The following is a 15,770-nucleotide window of genomic DNA, read 5'->3' as shown; positions in this document are numbered from 1 at the left end:
TGCATTTGAAAGCTCTTTTTTCTCGTACTATCACCTGAAAATGTCGTAGGAAAATGTCATAGGAAACACTTTCAACAACCGCCACGTTCCTTAATTGTTATAACAAGAAATATATCACAGCGCCATTGAAATGAAAAGGCAACAAATGAAAATGAAAAGCCTACGACACCGGGAAATCCCAGGCGGTCCCCCATCCAAGTACTATCCCGGCCCGACGATGCTTAACTTCCGTGATCAGACGAGAACGGGTGTGTTCATCGTGGTATGGCCGTAGACATTAGTAGGGGCAAATACGTGCAATTTATTTTGACGTTGTGATCAAATTTTTTTATTTAATTTCTTTGAGTTACTGACCTCTGCGATTACTGCAAACGTCAGTAACTCGACCGTACAATTTCTGGTAGTGGGGGCCTGCGTCCGCGCTCGCCCCCTCCTTAAGTCAAAATGAATGAGCTTAGAATAGTTGCGCGGCCAAATGTCGGTGGTGACTTAAACGCTAAGGTAAAACCTCGCTTGGCTGTTACAAAACGTGATTGCGATATAAGTCCTCGGAAGGCGGCGGAATTTTATTTTATTTGCCATTCCGTCAGGGTTATTGGATGATCGGCAATAGATCGAGTTTGTATGCATTTGAAAGCTCTTTTTTCTCGTACTATCACCTGAAAATGTCGTAGGAAAATGTCATAGGAAACACTTTCAACAACCGCCACGTTCCTTAATTGTTATAACAAGAAATATATCACAGCGCCATTGAAATGAAAAGGCAACAAATGAAAATGAAAAGCCTACGACACCGGGAGTTCCCAGGCGGTCCCCCATCCAAGTACTATCCCGGCCCGACGATGCTTAACTTCCGTGATCAGACGAGAACGGGTGTGTTCATCGTGGTATGGCCGTAGACATTAGTAGGGGCAAATACGTGCAATTTATTTTGACGTTGTGATCAAATTTTTTTATTTAATTTCTTTGAGTTACTGACCTCTGCGATTACTGCAAACGTCAGTAACTCGACCGTACAATTTCTGGTAGTGGGGGCCTGCGTCCGCGCTCGCCCCCTTCTTAAGTCAAAATGAATGAGCTTAGAATAGTTGCGCGGCCAAATGTCGGTGGTGACTTAAACGCTAAGGTAAAACCTCGCTTGGCTGTTACGAAACGTGATTGCGATATAAGTCCTCGGAAGGCGGCGGAATTTTATTTTATTTGCCATTCCGTCAGGGTTATTGGATGATCGGCAATAGATCGAGTTTGTATGCATTTGAAAGCTCTTTTTTCTCGTACTATCACCTGAAAATGTCGTAGGAAAATGTCATAGGAAACACTTTCAACAACCGCCACGTTCCTTAATTGTTATAACAAGAAATATATCACAGCGCCATTGAAATGAAAAGGCAACAAATGAAAATGAAAAGCCTACGACACCGGGAGTTCCCAGGCGGTCCCTCATCCAAGTACTATCCCGGCCCGACGATGCTTAACTTCCGTGATCAGACGAGAACGGGTGTGTTCATCGTGGTATGGCCGTAGACATTAGTAGGGGCAAATACGTGCAATTTATTTTGACGTTGTGATCAAATTTTTTTATTTAATTTCTTTGAGTTACTGACCTCTGCGATTACTGCAAACGTCAGTAACTCGACCGTACAATTTCTGGTAGTGGGGGCCTGCGTCAGCGCTCGCCCCCTCCTTAAGTCAAAATGAATGAGCTTAGAATAGTTGCGCGGCCAAATGTCGGTGGTGACTTAAACGCTAAAGTAAAACCTCGCTTGGCTGTTACGAAACGTGATTGCGATATAAGTCCTCGGAAGGCGGCGGAATTTTATTTTATTTGCCATTCCGTCAGGGTTATTGGATGATCGGCAATAGATCGAGTTTGTATGCATTTGAAAGCTCTTTTTTCTCGTACTATCACCTGAAAATGTCGTAGGAAAATGTCATAGGAAACACTTTCAACAACCGCCAATTTCCTTAATTGTTATAACAAGAAATATACCACAGCGCCATTGAAATGAAAAGGCAACAAATGAAAATGAAAAGCCTACGACACCGGGAGTTCCCAGGCGGTTCCCCGTCCAAGTACTATCCCGGCCCGACGATGCTTAACTTCCGTGATCAGACGAGAGCGGGTGTGTTCATCGTGGTATGGCCGTAGACATTAGTAGGGGCAAATACGTGCAATTTATTTTGACGTTGTGATCAAATTTTTTTATTTAATTTCTTTGAGTTACTGACCTCTGCGATTACTGCAAACGTCAGTAACTCGACCGTACAATTTCTGGTAGTGGGGGCCTGCGTCCGCGCTCGCCCCCTCCTTAAGTCAAAATGAATGAGCTTAGAATAATTGCGCGGCCAAATGTCGGTGGTGACTTAAACGCTAAGGTAAAACCTCGCTTGGCTGTTACGAAACGTGATTGCGATATAAGTCCTCGGAAGGCGGCGGAATTTTATTTTATTTGCCATTCCGTCAGGGTTATTGGATGATCGGCAATAGATCGAGTTTGTATGCATTTGAAAGCTCTTTTTTCTCGTACTATCACCTGAAAATGTCGTAGGAAAATGTCATAGGAAACACTTTCAACAACCGCCACGTTCCTTAATTGTTATAACAAGAAATATATCACAGCGCCATTGAAATGAAAAGGCAACAAATGAAAATGAAAAGCCTACGACACCGGGAGTTCCCAGGCGGTCCCCCATCCAAGTACTATCCCGGCCCGACGATGCTTAACTTCCGTGATTAGACGAGAACGGGTGTGTTCATCGTGGTATGGCCGTAGACATTAGTAGTGGCAAATACGTGCAATTTATTTTGACGTTGTGATCAAATTTTTTTATTTAATTTCTTTGAGTTACTGACCTCTGCGATTACTGCAAACGTCAGTAACTCGACCGTACAATCTCTGGTAGTGGGGGCCTGCGTCCGCGCTCGGCCCCTCCTTAAGTCAAAATGAATGAGCTTAGAATAGTTGCGCGGCCAAATGTCGGTGGTTACTTAAACGCTAAGGTAAAACCTCGCTTGGCTGTTACGAAACGTGATTGCGATATAAGTCCTCGGAAGGCGGCGGAATTTTATTTTATTTGCCATTCCGTCAGGGTTATTGGATGATCGGCAATAGATCGAGTTTGTATGCATTTGAAAGCTCTTTTTTCTCGTACTATCACCTGAAAATGTCGTAGGAAAATGTCATAGGAAACACTTTCAACAACCGCCACGTTCCTTAATTGTTATAACAAGAAATATATCACAGCGCCATTGAAATGAAAAGGCAACACATGAAAATGAAAAGCCTGCGACACCGGGAGTTCCCAGGCGGTCCCCCATCCAAGTACTATCCCGGCCCGACGATGCTTAACTTCCGTGATCAGACGAGAACGGGTGTGTTCATCGTGGTATGGCCGTAGACAATAGTAGGGGCAAATACGTGCAATTTATTTTGACGTTGTGATCAAATTTTTTTATTTAATTTCTTTGAGTTACTGACCTCTGCGATTACTGCAAACGTCAGTAACTCGACCGTACAATTTCTGGTAGTGGGGGCCTGCGTCCGCGCTCGTCCCCCTCCTTAAGTCAAAATGAATGAGCTTAGAATAGTTGCGCGGCCAAATGTCGGTGGTGACTTAAACGCTAAGGTAAAACCTCGCTTGGCTGTTACGAAACGTGATTGCGATATAAGTCCTCGGAAGGCGGCGGAATTTTATTTTATTTGCCATTCCGTCAGGGTTATTGGATGATCGGCAATAGATCGAGTTTGTATGCATTTGAAAGCTCTTTTTTCTCGTACTATCACCTGAAAATGTCGTAGGAAAATGTCATAGGAAACACTTTCAACAACCGCCACGTTCCTTAATTGTTATAACAAGAAATATATCACAGCGCCATTGAAATAAAAAGGCAACAAATGAAAATGAAAAGCCTACAACACCGGGAGTTCCCAGGCGGTCCCCCATCCAAGTACTATACCGGCCCGACGATGCTTAACTTCCGTGATCAGACGAGAACGGGTGTGTTCATCGTGGTATGGCCGTAGACATTAGTAGGGGCAAATACGTGCAATTTATTTTGACGTTGTGATCAAATTTTTTTATTTAATTTCTTTGAGTTAGTGACCTCTGCGATTACTGCAAACGTCAGTAACTCGACCGTACAATTTCTGGTAGTGGGGGCCTGCGTCCGCGCTCGTCCCCCTCCTTAAGTCAAAATGAATGAGCTTAGAATAGTTGCGCGGCCAAATGTCGGTGGTGACTTAAACGCTAAGGTAAAACCTCGCTTGGCTGTTACGAAACGTGATTGCGATATAAGTCCTCGGAAGGCGGCGGAATTTTATTTTATTTGCCATTCCGTCAGGGTTATTGGATGATCGGCAATAGATCGAGTTTGTATGCATTTGAAAGCTCTTTTTTCTCGTACTATCACCTAAAAATGTCGTAGAAAAATGTCATAGGAAACACTTTCAACAACCGCCACGTTCCTTAATTGTTATAACAAGAAATATATCACAGCGCCATTGAAATGAAAAGGCAACAAATGAAAATGAAAAGCCTACGACACCGGGAGTTCCCAGGCGGTCTCCCATCCAAGTACTATCCCGGCCCGACGATGCTTAACTTCCGTGATCAGACGAGAACGGGTGTGTTCATCGTGGTATGGCCGTAGACATTAGTAGGGGCAAATACGTGCAATTTATTTTGACGTTGTGATCAAATTTTTTTATTTAATTTCTTTGAGTTACTGACCTCTGCGATTACTGCAAACGTCAGTAACTCGACCGTACAATTTCTGGTAGTGGGGGCCTGCATCCGCGCTCGTCCCCCTCCTTAAGTCAAAATGAATGAGCTTAGAATAGTTGCGCGGCCAAATGTCGGTGGTGACTTAAACGCTAAGGTAAAACCTCGCTTGGCTGTTACGAAACGTGATTGCAAAATAAGTCCTCGGAAGGCGGCGGAATTTTATTTTATTTGCCATTCCGTCAGGGTTATTGGATGATCGGCAATAGATCGAGTTTGTATGCATTTGAAAGCTCTTTTTTCTCGTACTATCACCTGAAAATGTCGTAGGAAAATGTCATAGGAAACACTTTCAACAACCGCCACGTTCCTTAATTGTTATAACAAGAAATATATCACAGCGCCATTGAAATGAAAAGGCAACAAATGAAAATGAAAAGCCTACGACACCGGGAGTTCCCAGGCGGTCCCCATCCAAGTACTATCCCGGCCCGACGATGCTTAACTTCCGTGATCAGACGAGAACGGGTGTGTTCATCGTGGTATGGCCGTAGACATTAGTAGGGGCAAATACGTGCAATTTATTTTGACGTTGTGATCAAATTTTTTTATTTAATTTCTTTGAGTTACTGACCTCTGCGATTACTGCAAACGTCAGTAACTCGACCGTACAATTTCTGGTAGTGGGGGCCTGCGTCCGCGCTCGCCCCCTCCTTAAGTCAAAATGAATGAGCTTAGAATAGTTGCGCGACCAATTGTCGGTGGTGACTTAAACGCTAAGGTAAAACCTCGCTTGGCTGTTACGAAACGTGATTGCGATATAAGTCCTCGGAAGGCGGCGGAATTTTATTTTATTTGCCATTCCGTCAGGGTTATTGGATGATCGGCAATAGATCGAGTTTGTATGCATTTGAAAGCTCTTTTTTCTCGTACTATCACCTGAAAATGTCGTAGGAAAATGTCATAGGAAACACTTTCAACAACCGCCACGTTCCTTAATTGTTATAACAAGAAATATATCACAGCGCCATTGAAATGAAAAGGCAGCAAATGAAAATGAAAAGCCTACGACACCGGGAATTCCCAGGCGGTCCCCCATCCAAGTACTATCCCGGCCCGACGATGCTTAACTTCCGTGATCAGACGAGAACGGGTGTGTTCATCGTGGTATGGCCGTAGACATTAGTAGGGGCAAATACGTGCAATTTATTTTGACGTTGTGATAAAATTTTTTATTTAATTTCTTTGAGTTACTGACCTCTACGATTACTGCAAACGTCAGTAACTCGACCGTACAATTTCTGGTAGTGGGGGCCTGCGTCCGCGCTCGCCCCCTCCTTAAGTCAAAATGAATGAGCTTAGAATAGTTGCGCGGCCAAATGTCGGTGGTGACTTAAACGCTAAGGTAAAACCTCGCTTGGCTGTTACGAAACGTGATTGCGATATAAGTCCTCGGAAGGCGGCGGAATTTTATTTTATTTGCCATTCCGTCAGGGTTATTGGATGATCGGCAATAGATCGAATTTGTATGCATTTGAAAGCTTTTTTATCTCGTACTATCACCTGAAAATGTCGTAGGAAAATGTCATAGGAAACACTTTCAACAACCGCCACGTTCCTTAATTGTTATAACAAGAAATATATCACAGCGCCATTGAAATGAAAAGGCAACAAATGAAAATGAAAAGCCTACGACACCGGGAGTTCCCAGGCGGTCCCCCATCCAAGTACTATCCCGGCCCGACGATGCTTAACTTCCGTGATCAGACGAGAACGGGTGTGTTCATCGTGGTATGGCCGTAGACATTAGTAAAGGCAAATACGTGCAATTTATTTTGACGTTGTGATCAAATTTTTTTATTCAATTTCTTTGAGTTACTGACCTCTGCGATTACTGCAAACGTCAGTAACTCGACCGTACAATTTCTGGTAGTGGGGACCTGCGTCCGCGCTCGCCCCCTCCTTAAGTCAAAATGAATGAGCTTAGAATAGTTGCGCGGCCAAATGCCGGTGGTGACTTAAACGCTAAGGTAAAACCTCGCTTGGCTGTTACGAAACGTGATTGCGATATAAGTCCTCGGAAGGCGGCGGAATTTTATTTTATTTGCCATTCCGTCAGGGTTATTGGATGATCGGCAATAGATGGAGTTTGTATGCATTTGAAAGCTCTTTTTTCTCGTACTATCACCTGAAAATGTCGTAGGAAAATGTCATAGGAAACACTTTCAACAACCGCCACGTTCCTTAATTGTTATAACAAGAAATATATCACAGCGCCATTGAAATGAAAAGGCAACAAATGAAAATGAAAAGCCTACGACACCGGGAGTTCCCAGGCGGTCCCCCATCCAAGTACTACCCGGCCCGACGATGCTTAACTTCCGTGATCAGACGAGAACGGGTGTGTTCATCGTGGTATGGCCGTAGACATTAGTAGGGGCAAATACTTGCAATTTATTTTGACGTTGTGATCAAATTTTTTTATTTAATTTCTTTGAGTTACTGACCTCTGCGATTACTGCAAACGTCAGTAACTCGACCGTACAATTTCTGGTAGTGGGGGCCTGCGTCCGCGCTCGCCCCCTCCTTAAGTCAAAATGAATGAGCTTAGAATAGTTGCGCGGCCAAATGTTGGTGGTGACTTAAACGCTAAGGTAAAACCTCGCTTGGCTGTTACGAAACGTGATTGCGATATAAGTCCTCGGAAGGCGGCGGAATTTTATTTTATTTGCCATTCCGTCAGGGTTAATGGATGATCGGCAATAGATCGAGTTTGTATGCATTTGAAAGCTCTTTTTTCTCGTACTATCACCTGAAAATGTCGTAGGAAAATGTCATAGGAAACACTTTCAACAACCGCCACGTTCCTTAATTGTTATAACAAGAAATATATCACAGCGCCATTGAAATGAAAAGGCAACAAATGAAAATGAAAAGCCTGCGACACCGGGAGTTCCCAGGCGGTCCCCCATCCAAGTACTATCCCTGCCCGACGATGCTTAACTTCCGTGATCAGACGAGAACGGGTGTGTTCATCGTGGTATGGCCGTAGACATTAGTAGGGGCAAATACGTGCAATTTATTTTGACGTTGTGATCAAATTTTTTTATTTAATTTCTTTGAGTTACTGACCTCTGCGATTACTGCAAACGTCAGTAACTCGACCGTACAATTTCTGGTAGTGGGGGCCTGCGTCCGCGCTCGCCCCCTCCTTAAGTCAAAATGAATGAGCTTAGAATAGTTGCGCAGCCAAATGTCGGTGGTGACTTAAACGCTAAGGTAAAACCTCGCTTGGCTGTTACGAAACGTGATTGCGATATAAGTCCTCGGAAGGCGGCGGATTTTTATTTTATTTGCCATTCCGTCAGGGTTATTGGATGATCGGCAATAGATCGAGTTTGTATGCATTTGAAAGCTCTTTTTTCTCGTACTATCACCTGAAAATGTCGTAGGAAAATGTCATAGGAAACACTTTCAACAACCGCCACGTTCCTTAATTGTTATAACAAGAAATATATCACAGCGCCATTGAAATGAAAAGGCAACAAATGAAAATGAAAAGCCTGCGACACCGGGAGTTCCCAGGCGGTCCCCCATCCAAGTACTATCCCGGCCCGACGATGTTTAACTTCCGTGATCAGACGAGAACGGGTGTGTTCATCGTGGTATGGCCGTAGACATTAGTAGGGGCAAATACGTGCAATTTATTTTGACGTTGTGATCAAATTTTTTTATTTAATTTCTTTGAATTACTGACCTCTGCGATTACTGCAAACGTCAGTAACTCGACCGTACAATTTCTGGTAGTGGGGGCCTGCGTCCGCGCTCGCCCCCTCCTTAAGTCAAAATGAATGAGCTTAGAATAGTTGCGCGGCCAAATGTCGGTGGTGACTTAAACGCTAAGGTAAAACCTCGCTTGGCTGTTACGAAACGTGATTGCGATATAAGTCCTCGGAAGGCGGCGGAATTTTATTTTATTTGCCATTCCGTCAGGGTTATTGGATGATCGGCAATAGATCGAGTTTGTATGCATTTGAAAGCTCTTTTTTCTCGTACTATCACCTGAAAATGTCGTAGGAAAATGTCATAGGAAACACTTTCAACAACCGCCACGTTCCTTAATTGTTATGACAAGAAATATATCACAGCGCCATTGAAATGAAAAGGCAACAAATGAAAATGAAAAGCCTACGACACCGGGAGTTCCCAGGCGGTCCCCCATCCAAGTACTATCCCGGTCGGACGATGCTTAACTTCCGTGATCAGACGAGAACGGGTGTGTTCATCGTGGTATGGCCGTAGACATTAGGGGCAAATACGTGCAATTTATTTTGACGTTGTGATCAAATTTTTTTATTTAATTTCTTTGAGTTACTGACCTCTGCGATTACTGCAAACGTCAGTAACTCGACCGTACAATTTCTGGTAGTGGGGGCCTGCGTCCGCGCTCGCCCCCTCCTTAAGTCAAAATGAATGAGCTTAGAATAGTTGCGCGGCCAAATGTCGGTGGTGACTTAAACGCTAAGGTAAAACCTTGCTTGGCTGTTACGAAACGTGATTGCGATATAAGTCCTCGGAAGGCGGCGGAATTTTATTTTATTTGCCATTCCGTCAGGGTTATTGGATGATCGGCAATAGATCGAGTTTGTATGCATTTGAAAGCTCTTTTTTCTCGTACTATCACCTGAAAATGTCGTAGGAAAATGTCATAGGAAACACTTTCAACAACCGCCACGTTCCTTAATTGTTATAACAAGAAATATATCACAGCGCCATTGAAATGAAAAGGCAACAAATGAAAATGAAAAGCCTACGACACCGGGAGTTCCCAGGCGGTCCCCCATCCAAGTACTATCCCGGCCCGACGATGCTTAACTTCCGTGATCAGACGAGAACGGGTGTGTTCATCGTGGTATGGCCGTAGACATTAGTAGGGGCAAATACGTGCAATTTATTTTGACGTTGTGATCAAATTTTTTTATTTAATTTCTTTGAGTTACTGACCTCTGCGATTACTGCAAACGTCAGTAACTCGACCGTACAATTTCTGGTAGTGGGGGCCTGCGTCCGCGCTCGCCCCCTCCTTAAGTCAAAATGAATGAGCTTAGAATAGTTGCGCGGCCAAATGTCGGTGGTGACTTAAACGCTAAGGTAAAACCTCGCTTGGCTGTTACGAAACGTGATTGCGATATAAGTCCTCGGAAGGCGGCGGAATTTTATTTTATTTGCCATTCCGTCAGGGTTATTGGATGATCGGCAATAGATCGAGTTTGTATGCATTTGAAAGCTCTTTTTTCTCGTACTATCACCTGAAAATGTCGTAGGAAAATGTCATAGGAAACACTTTCAACAACCGCCACGTTCCTTAATTGTTATAACAAGAAATATATCACAGCGCCATTGAAATGAAAAGGCAACAAATGAAAATGAAAAGCCTGCGACACCGGGAGTTCCCAGGCGGTCCCCCATCCAAGTACTATCCCGGCCCGACGATGTTTAACTTCCGTGATCAGACGAGAACGGGTGTGTTCATCGTGGTATGGCCGTAGACATTAGTAGGGGCAAATACGTGCAATTTATTTTGACGTTGTGATCAAATTTTTTTATTTAATTTCTTTGAGTTACTGACCTCTGCGATTACTGCAAACGTCAGTAACTCGACCGTACAATTTCTGGTAGTGGGGGCCTGCGTCCGCGCTCGCCCCCTCCTTAAGTCAAAATGAATGAGCTTAGAATAGTTGCGCGGCCAAATGTCGGTGGTGACTTAAACGCTAAGGTAAAACCTCGCTTGGCTGTTACGAAACGTGATTGCGATATAAGTCCTCGGAAGGCGGCGGAATTTTATTTTATTTGCCATTCCGTCAGGGTTATTGGATGATCGGCAATAGATCGAGTTTGTATGCATTTGAAAGCTCTTTTTTCTCGTACTATCACCTGAAAATGTCGTAGGAAAATGTCATAGGAAACACTTTCAACAACCGCCACGTTCCTTAATTGTTATGACAAGAAATATATCACAGCGCCATTGAAATGAAAAGGCAACAAATGAAAATGAAAAGCCTACGACACCGGGAGTTCCCAGGCGGTCCCCCATCCAAGTACTATCCCGGTCGGACGATGCTTAACTTCCGTGATCAGACGAGAACGGGTGTGTTCATCGTGGTATGGCCGTAGACATTAGTAGGGGCAAATACGTGCAATTTATTTTGACGTTGTGATCAAATTTTTTTATTTAATTTCTTTGAGTTACTGACCTGTGCGATTACTGCAAACGTCAGTAACTCGACCGTACAATTTCTGGTAGTGGGGGCCTGCGTCCGCGCTCGCCCCCTCCTTAAGTCAAAATGAATGAGCTTAGAATAGTTGCGCGGCCAAATGTCGGTGGTGACTTAAACGCTAAGGTAAAACCTTGCTTGGCTGTTACGAAACGTGATTGCGATATAAGTCCTCGGAAGGCGGCGGAATTTTATTTTATTTGCCATTCCGTCAGGGTTATTGGATGATCGGCAATAGATCGAGTTTGTATGCATTTGAAAGCTCTTTTTTCTCGTACTATCACCTGAAAATGTCGTAGGAAAATGTCATAGGAAACACTTTCAACAACCGCCACGTTCCTTAATTGTTATAACAAGAAATATATCACAGCGCCATTGAAATGAAAAGGCATCAAAAAAAAATGAAAAGCCTACGACACCGGGAGTTCCCAGGCGGTCCCCCATCCAAGTACTATCCCGGCCCGACGATGCTTAACTTCCGTGATCAGACGAGAACGGGTGTGTTCATCGTGGTATGGCCGTAGACATTAGTAGGGGCGAATACGTGCAATTTATTTTGACGTTGTGATCAAATTTTTTTATTTAATTTCTTTGAGTTACTGACCTCTGCGATTACTGCAAACGTCAGTAACTCGACCGTACAATTTCTGGTAGTGGGGGCCTGCGTCCGCGCTCGCCCCCTCCTTAAGTCAAAATGAATGAGCTTAGAATAGTTGCGCGGCCAAATGTCGGTGGTGACTTAAACGCTAAGGTAAAACCTCGCTTGGCTGTTACGAAACGTGATTGCGATATAAGTCCTCGGAAGGCGGCGGAATTTTATTTTATTTGCCATTCCGTCAGGGTTATTGGATGATCGGCAATAGATCGAGTTTGTATGCATTTGAAAGCTCTTTTTTCTCGTACTATCACCTAAAAATGTCGTAGGAAAATGTCATAGGAAACACTTTCAACAACCGCCACGTTCCTTAATTGTTATAACAAGAAATATATCACAGCGCCATTGAAATGAAAAGGCAACAAATGAAAATGAAAAGCCTACGACACCGGGAGTTCCCAGGCGGTCCCCCATCCAAGTACTATCCCGGCCCGACGATGCTTAACTTCCGTGATCAGACGAGAACGGGTGTGTTCATCGTGGTATGGCCGTAGACATTAGTAAGGGCAAATACGTGCAATTTATTTTGACGTTGTGATCAAACTTTTTTATTTAATTTCTTTGAGTTACTGACCTCTGCGATTACTGCAAACGTCAGTAACTCGACCGTACAATTTCTGGTAGTGGGGGCCTGCGTCCGCGCTCGCCCCCTCCTTAAGTCAAAATGAATGAGCTTAGAATAGTTGCGCGGCCAAATGTCGGTGGTGACTTAAACGCTAAGGTAAAACCTCGCTTGGCTGTTACGAAACGTGATTGCGATATAAGTCCTCGGAAGGCGGCGGAATTTTATTTTATTTGCCATTCCGTCAGGGTTATTGGATGATCGGCAATAGATCGAGTTTGTATGCATTTGAAAGCTCTTTTTTCTCGTACTATCACCTAAAAATGTCGTAGGAAAATGTCATAGGAAACACTTTCAACAACCGCCACGTTTCTTAATTGTTATAACAAGAAATATATCACAGCGCCATTGAAATGAAAAGGCAACAAATGAAAATGAAAAGCCTACGACACCGGGAGTTCCCAGGCGGTCCCCCATCCAAGTACTATCCCGGCCCGACGATGCTTAACTTCCGTGATCAGACGAGAACGGGTGTGTTCATCGTGGTATGGCCGTAGACATTAGTAGGGGCAAATACGTGCAATTTATTTTGACGTTGTGATCAAATTTTTTTATTTAATTTCTTTGAGTTACTGACCTCTGCGATTACTGCAAACGTCAGTAACTCGACCGTACAATTTCTGGTAGTGGGGGCCTGCGTCCGCGCTCGCCCCCTCCTTAAGTCAAAATGAATGAGCTTAGAATAGTTGCGCGGCCAAATGTCGGTGGTGACTTAAACGCTAAGGTAAAACCTCGCTTGGCTGTTACGAAACGTGATTGCGATATAAGTCCTCGGAAGGCGGCGGAATTTTATTTTATTTGCCATTCCGTCAGGGTTATTGGATGATCGGCAATAGATCGAGTTTGTATGCATTTGAAAGCTCTTTTTTCTCGTACTATCACCTGAAAATGTCGTAGGAAAATGTCATAGGAAACACTTTCAACAACCGCCACGTTCCTTATTTGTTATAACAAGAAATATATCACAGCGCCATTGAAATGAAAAGGCAACAAATGAAAATGAAAAGCCTACGACACCGGGAGTTCCCAGGCGGTCCCCCATCCAAGTACTATCCCGGCCCGACGATGCTTAACTTCCGTGATCAGACGAGAACGGGTGTGTTCATCGTGGTATGGCCGTAGACATTAGTAGGGGCAAATACGTGCAATTTATTTTGACGTTGTGATCAAATTTTTTTATTTAATTTCTTTGAGTTACTGACCTCTGCGATTACTGCAAACGTCAGTAACTCGACCTTACAATTTCTGGTAGTGGGGGCCTGCGTCCGCGCTCGCCCCCTCCTTAAGTCAAAATGAATGAGCTTAGAATAGTTGCGCGGCCAAATGTCGGTGGTGACTTAAACGCTAAGGTAAAACCTCGCTTGGCTGTTACGAAACGTGATTGCGATATAAGTCCTCGGAAGGCGGCGGAATTTTATTTTATTTGCCATTCCGTCAGGGTTATTGGATGATCGGCAATAGATCGAGTTTGTATGCATTTGAAAGCTCTTTTTTCTCGTACTATCACCTGCAAATGTCGTAGGAAAATGTCATAGGAAACACTTTCAACAACCGCCACGTTCCTTAATTGTTATAACAAGAAATATATCACAGCGCCATTGAAATGAAAAGGCAACAAATGAAAATGAAAAGCCTACGACACCGGGAGTTCCCAGGCGGTCCCCCATCCAAGTACTATCCCGGCCCGACGATGCTTAACTTCCGTGATCAGACGAGAACGGGTGTGTTCATCGTGGTATGGCCGTAGACATTAGTAGGGGCAAATACGTGCAATTTATTTTGACGTTGTGATCAAATTTTTTTATTTAATTTCTTTGAGTTACTGACCTCTGCGATTACTGCAAACGTCAGAAACTCGACCGTACAATTTCTGGTAGTGGGGGCCTGCGTCCGCGCTCGCCCCCTCCTTAAGTCAAAATGAATGAGCTTAGAATAGTTGCGCGGCCAAATGTCGGTGGTGACTTAAACGCTAAGGTAAAACCTCGCTTGGCTGTTACGAAACGTGATTGCGATATAAGTCCTCGGAAGGCGGCGGAATTTTATTTTATTTGCCATTCCGTCAGGGTTATTGGATGATCGGCAATAGATCGAGTTTGTATGCATTTGAAAGCTCTTTTTTCTCGTACTATCACCTGAAAATGTCGTAGGAAAATGTCATAGGAAACACTTTCAACAACCGCCACGTTCCTTATTTGTTATAACAAGAAATATATCACAGCGCCATTGAAATGAAAAGGCAACAAATGAAAATGAAAAGCCTGCGACACCGGGAGTTCCCAGGTGGTCCCCCATCCAAGTACTATCCCGGCCCGACGATGCTTAACTTCCGTTATCAGACGAGAACGGGTGTGTTCATCGTGGTATGGCCGTAGACATTAGTAGGGGCAAATACGTGCAATTTATTTTGACGTTGTGATCAAATTTTTTTATTTAATTTCTTTGAGTTACTGACCTCTGCGATTACTGCAAACGTCAGTAACTCGACCGTACAATTTCTGGTAGTGGGGGCCTGCGTCCGCGCTCGCCCCCTCCTTAAGTCAAAATGAATGAGCTTAGAATAGTTGCGCGGCCAAATGTCGGTGGTGACTTAAACGCTAAGGTAAAACCTCGCTTGGCTGTTACGAAACGTGATTGCGATATAAGTCCTCGGAAGGCGGCGGAATTTTATTTTATTTGCCATTCCGTCAAGGTTATTGGATGATCGGCAATAGATCGAGTTTGTATGCATTTGAAAGCTCTTTTTTCTCGTACTATCACCTGAAAATGTCGTAGGAAAATGTCATAGGAAACACTTTCAACAACCGCCACGTTCCTTAATTGTTATAACAAGAAATATATCACAGCGCCATTGAAATGAAAAGGCAACAAATGAAAATGAAAAGCCTACGACACCGGGAGTTCCCAGGCGGTCCCCCATCCAAGTACTATCCCGGCCCGACGATGCTTAACTTCCGTGATCAGACGAGAACGGGTGTGTTCATCGTGGTATGGCCGTAGACATTAGTAGGGGCAAATACGTGCAATTTATTTTGACGTTGTGATCAAATTTTTTTATTTAATTTCTTTGAGTTACTGACCTCTGCGATTACTGCAAACGTCAGTAACTCGACCGTACAATTTCTGGTAGTGGGGGCCTGCGTCCGCGCTCGCCCCCTCCTTAAGTCAAAATGAATGAGCTTAGAATAGTTGCGCGGCCAAATGTCGGTGGTGACTTAAACGCTAAGGTAAAACCTCGCTTGGCTGTTACGAAACGTGATTGCGATATAAGTCCTCGGAAGGCGGCGGAATTTTATTTTATTTGCCATTCCGTCAGGGTTATTGGATGATCGGCAATAGATCGAGTTTGTATGCATTTGAAAGCTCTTTTTTCTCGTACTATCACCTGAAAATGTCGTAGGAAAATGTCATAGAAAACACTTTCAACAACCGCCACGTTCCTTAATTGTTATAACAAGAAATATATCACAGCGCCATTGAAATGAAAAGGCAACAAATG

The 15,770-nt window shown here is 43.9% G+C and overlaps 25 non-coding genes across 25 annotated transcripts; all 25 read right to left on the bottom strand.

Moving 5' to 3' along the window:
* Positions 1–157: 157 nt before the first annotated feature.
* Positions 158–276, bottom strand: LOC130659109 (5S ribosomal RNA). The gene has a single exon (XR_008986320.1). It is a non-coding gene; the product is annotated as a 5S ribosomal RNA (ribosomal RNA).
* Positions 277–782: 506 nt separating this feature from the next.
* Positions 783–901, bottom strand: LOC130658558 (5S ribosomal RNA). Its single transcript, XR_008985772.1, has one exon. It is a non-coding gene; the product is annotated as a 5S ribosomal RNA (ribosomal RNA).
* A 506-nt stretch (positions 902–1,407) lies between these two features.
* On the bottom strand, positions 1,408–1,526 carry LOC130659120 (5S ribosomal RNA). The gene has a single exon (XR_008986331.1). It is a non-coding gene; the product is annotated as a 5S ribosomal RNA (ribosomal RNA).
* Positions 1,527–2,032: 506 nt separating this feature from the next.
* On the bottom strand, positions 2,033–2,151 carry LOC130659356 (5S ribosomal RNA). The gene has a single exon (XR_008986568.1). It is a non-coding gene; the product is annotated as a 5S ribosomal RNA (ribosomal RNA).
* Positions 2,152–2,657: 506 nt separating this feature from the next.
* Positions 2,658–2,776, bottom strand: LOC130659125 (5S ribosomal RNA). Its single transcript, XR_008986337.1, has one exon. It is a non-coding gene; the product is annotated as a 5S ribosomal RNA (ribosomal RNA).
* Positions 2,777–3,282: 506 nt separating this feature from the next.
* Positions 3,283–3,401, bottom strand: LOC130659004 (5S ribosomal RNA). Its single transcript, XR_008986216.1, has one exon. It is a non-coding gene; the product is annotated as a 5S ribosomal RNA (ribosomal RNA).
* A 507-nt stretch (positions 3,402–3,908) lies between these two features.
* On the bottom strand, positions 3,909–4,027 carry LOC130658943 (5S ribosomal RNA). The gene has a single exon (XR_008986155.1). It is a non-coding gene; the product is annotated as a 5S ribosomal RNA (ribosomal RNA).
* Positions 4,028–4,534: 507 nt separating this feature from the next.
* Positions 4,535–4,653, bottom strand: LOC130659216 (5S ribosomal RNA). The gene has a single exon (XR_008986427.1). It is a non-coding gene; the product is annotated as a 5S ribosomal RNA (ribosomal RNA).
* A 507-nt stretch (positions 4,654–5,160) lies between these two features.
* Positions 5,161–5,278, bottom strand: LOC130659202 (5S ribosomal RNA). The gene has a single exon (XR_008986414.1). It is a non-coding gene; the product is annotated as a 5S ribosomal RNA (ribosomal RNA).
* Positions 5,279–5,784: 506 nt separating this feature from the next.
* LOC130658971 (5S ribosomal RNA) lies at positions 5,785–5,903 on the bottom strand. Its single transcript, XR_008986183.1, has one exon. It is a non-coding gene; the product is annotated as a 5S ribosomal RNA (ribosomal RNA).
* A 505-nt stretch (positions 5,904–6,408) lies between these two features.
* On the bottom strand, positions 6,409–6,527 carry LOC130658557 (5S ribosomal RNA). The gene has a single exon (XR_008985770.1). It is a non-coding gene; the product is annotated as a 5S ribosomal RNA (ribosomal RNA).
* A 506-nt stretch (positions 6,528–7,033) lies between these two features.
* Positions 7,034–7,151, bottom strand: LOC130658974 (5S ribosomal RNA). Its single transcript, XR_008986185.1, has one exon. It is a non-coding gene; the product is annotated as a 5S ribosomal RNA (ribosomal RNA).
* Positions 7,152–7,657: 506 nt separating this feature from the next.
* LOC130659331 (5S ribosomal RNA) lies at positions 7,658–7,776 on the bottom strand. Its single transcript, XR_008986543.1, has one exon. It is a non-coding gene; the product is annotated as a 5S ribosomal RNA (ribosomal RNA).
* A 506-nt stretch (positions 7,777–8,282) lies between these two features.
* Positions 8,283–8,401, bottom strand: LOC130659152 (5S ribosomal RNA). The gene has a single exon (XR_008986363.1). It is a non-coding gene; the product is annotated as a 5S ribosomal RNA (ribosomal RNA).
* Positions 8,402–8,907: 506 nt separating this feature from the next.
* On the bottom strand, positions 8,908–9,026 carry LOC130659329 (5S ribosomal RNA). The gene has a single exon (XR_008986540.1). It is a non-coding gene; the product is annotated as a 5S ribosomal RNA (ribosomal RNA).
* Positions 9,027–9,529: 503 nt separating this feature from the next.
* LOC130658556 (5S ribosomal RNA) lies at positions 9,530–9,648 on the bottom strand. The gene has a single exon (XR_008985769.1). It is a non-coding gene; the product is annotated as a 5S ribosomal RNA (ribosomal RNA).
* A 506-nt stretch (positions 9,649–10,154) lies between these two features.
* LOC130659151 (5S ribosomal RNA) lies at positions 10,155–10,273 on the bottom strand. The gene has a single exon (XR_008986362.1). It is a non-coding gene; the product is annotated as a 5S ribosomal RNA (ribosomal RNA).
* Positions 10,274–10,779: 506 nt separating this feature from the next.
* LOC130659328 (5S ribosomal RNA) lies at positions 10,780–10,898 on the bottom strand. The gene has a single exon (XR_008986539.1). It is a non-coding gene; the product is annotated as a 5S ribosomal RNA (ribosomal RNA).
* A 506-nt stretch (positions 10,899–11,404) lies between these two features.
* LOC130658555 (5S ribosomal RNA) lies at positions 11,405–11,523 on the bottom strand. The gene has a single exon (XR_008985768.1). It is a non-coding gene; the product is annotated as a 5S ribosomal RNA (ribosomal RNA).
* A 506-nt stretch (positions 11,524–12,029) lies between these two features.
* Positions 12,030–12,148, bottom strand: LOC130658554 (5S ribosomal RNA). Its single transcript, XR_008985767.1, has one exon. It is a non-coding gene; the product is annotated as a 5S ribosomal RNA (ribosomal RNA).
* Positions 12,149–12,654: 506 nt separating this feature from the next.
* On the bottom strand, positions 12,655–12,773 carry LOC130658552 (5S ribosomal RNA). Its single transcript, XR_008985766.1, has one exon. It is a non-coding gene; the product is annotated as a 5S ribosomal RNA (ribosomal RNA).
* A 506-nt stretch (positions 12,774–13,279) lies between these two features.
* LOC130658551 (5S ribosomal RNA) lies at positions 13,280–13,398 on the bottom strand. Its single transcript, XR_008985765.1, has one exon. It is a non-coding gene; the product is annotated as a 5S ribosomal RNA (ribosomal RNA).
* Positions 13,399–13,904: 506 nt separating this feature from the next.
* Positions 13,905–14,023, bottom strand: LOC130658550 (5S ribosomal RNA). Its single transcript, XR_008985764.1, has one exon. It is a non-coding gene; the product is annotated as a 5S ribosomal RNA (ribosomal RNA).
* A 506-nt stretch (positions 14,024–14,529) lies between these two features.
* On the bottom strand, positions 14,530–14,648 carry LOC130659287 (5S ribosomal RNA). The gene has a single exon (XR_008986499.1). It is a non-coding gene; the product is annotated as a 5S ribosomal RNA (ribosomal RNA).
* Positions 14,649–15,154: 506 nt separating this feature from the next.
* Positions 15,155–15,273, bottom strand: LOC130658549 (5S ribosomal RNA). Its single transcript, XR_008985763.1, has one exon. It is a non-coding gene; the product is annotated as a 5S ribosomal RNA (ribosomal RNA).
* Positions 15,274–15,770: the final 497 nt, after the last annotated feature.

Source organism: Hydractinia symbiolongicarpus, chromosome 9 (assembly GCF_029227915.1).
Source record: "Hydractinia symbiolongicarpus strain clone_291-10 chromosome 9, HSymV2.1, whole genome shotgun sequence".
Taxonomy (NCBI): domain Eukaryota; kingdom Metazoa; phylum Cnidaria; class Hydrozoa; order Anthoathecata; family Hydractiniidae; genus Hydractinia; species Hydractinia symbiolongicarpus.
Note: the sequence above shows the minus strand (reverse complement) of the source record. Positions and strands in the feature narration are given on the sequence as shown.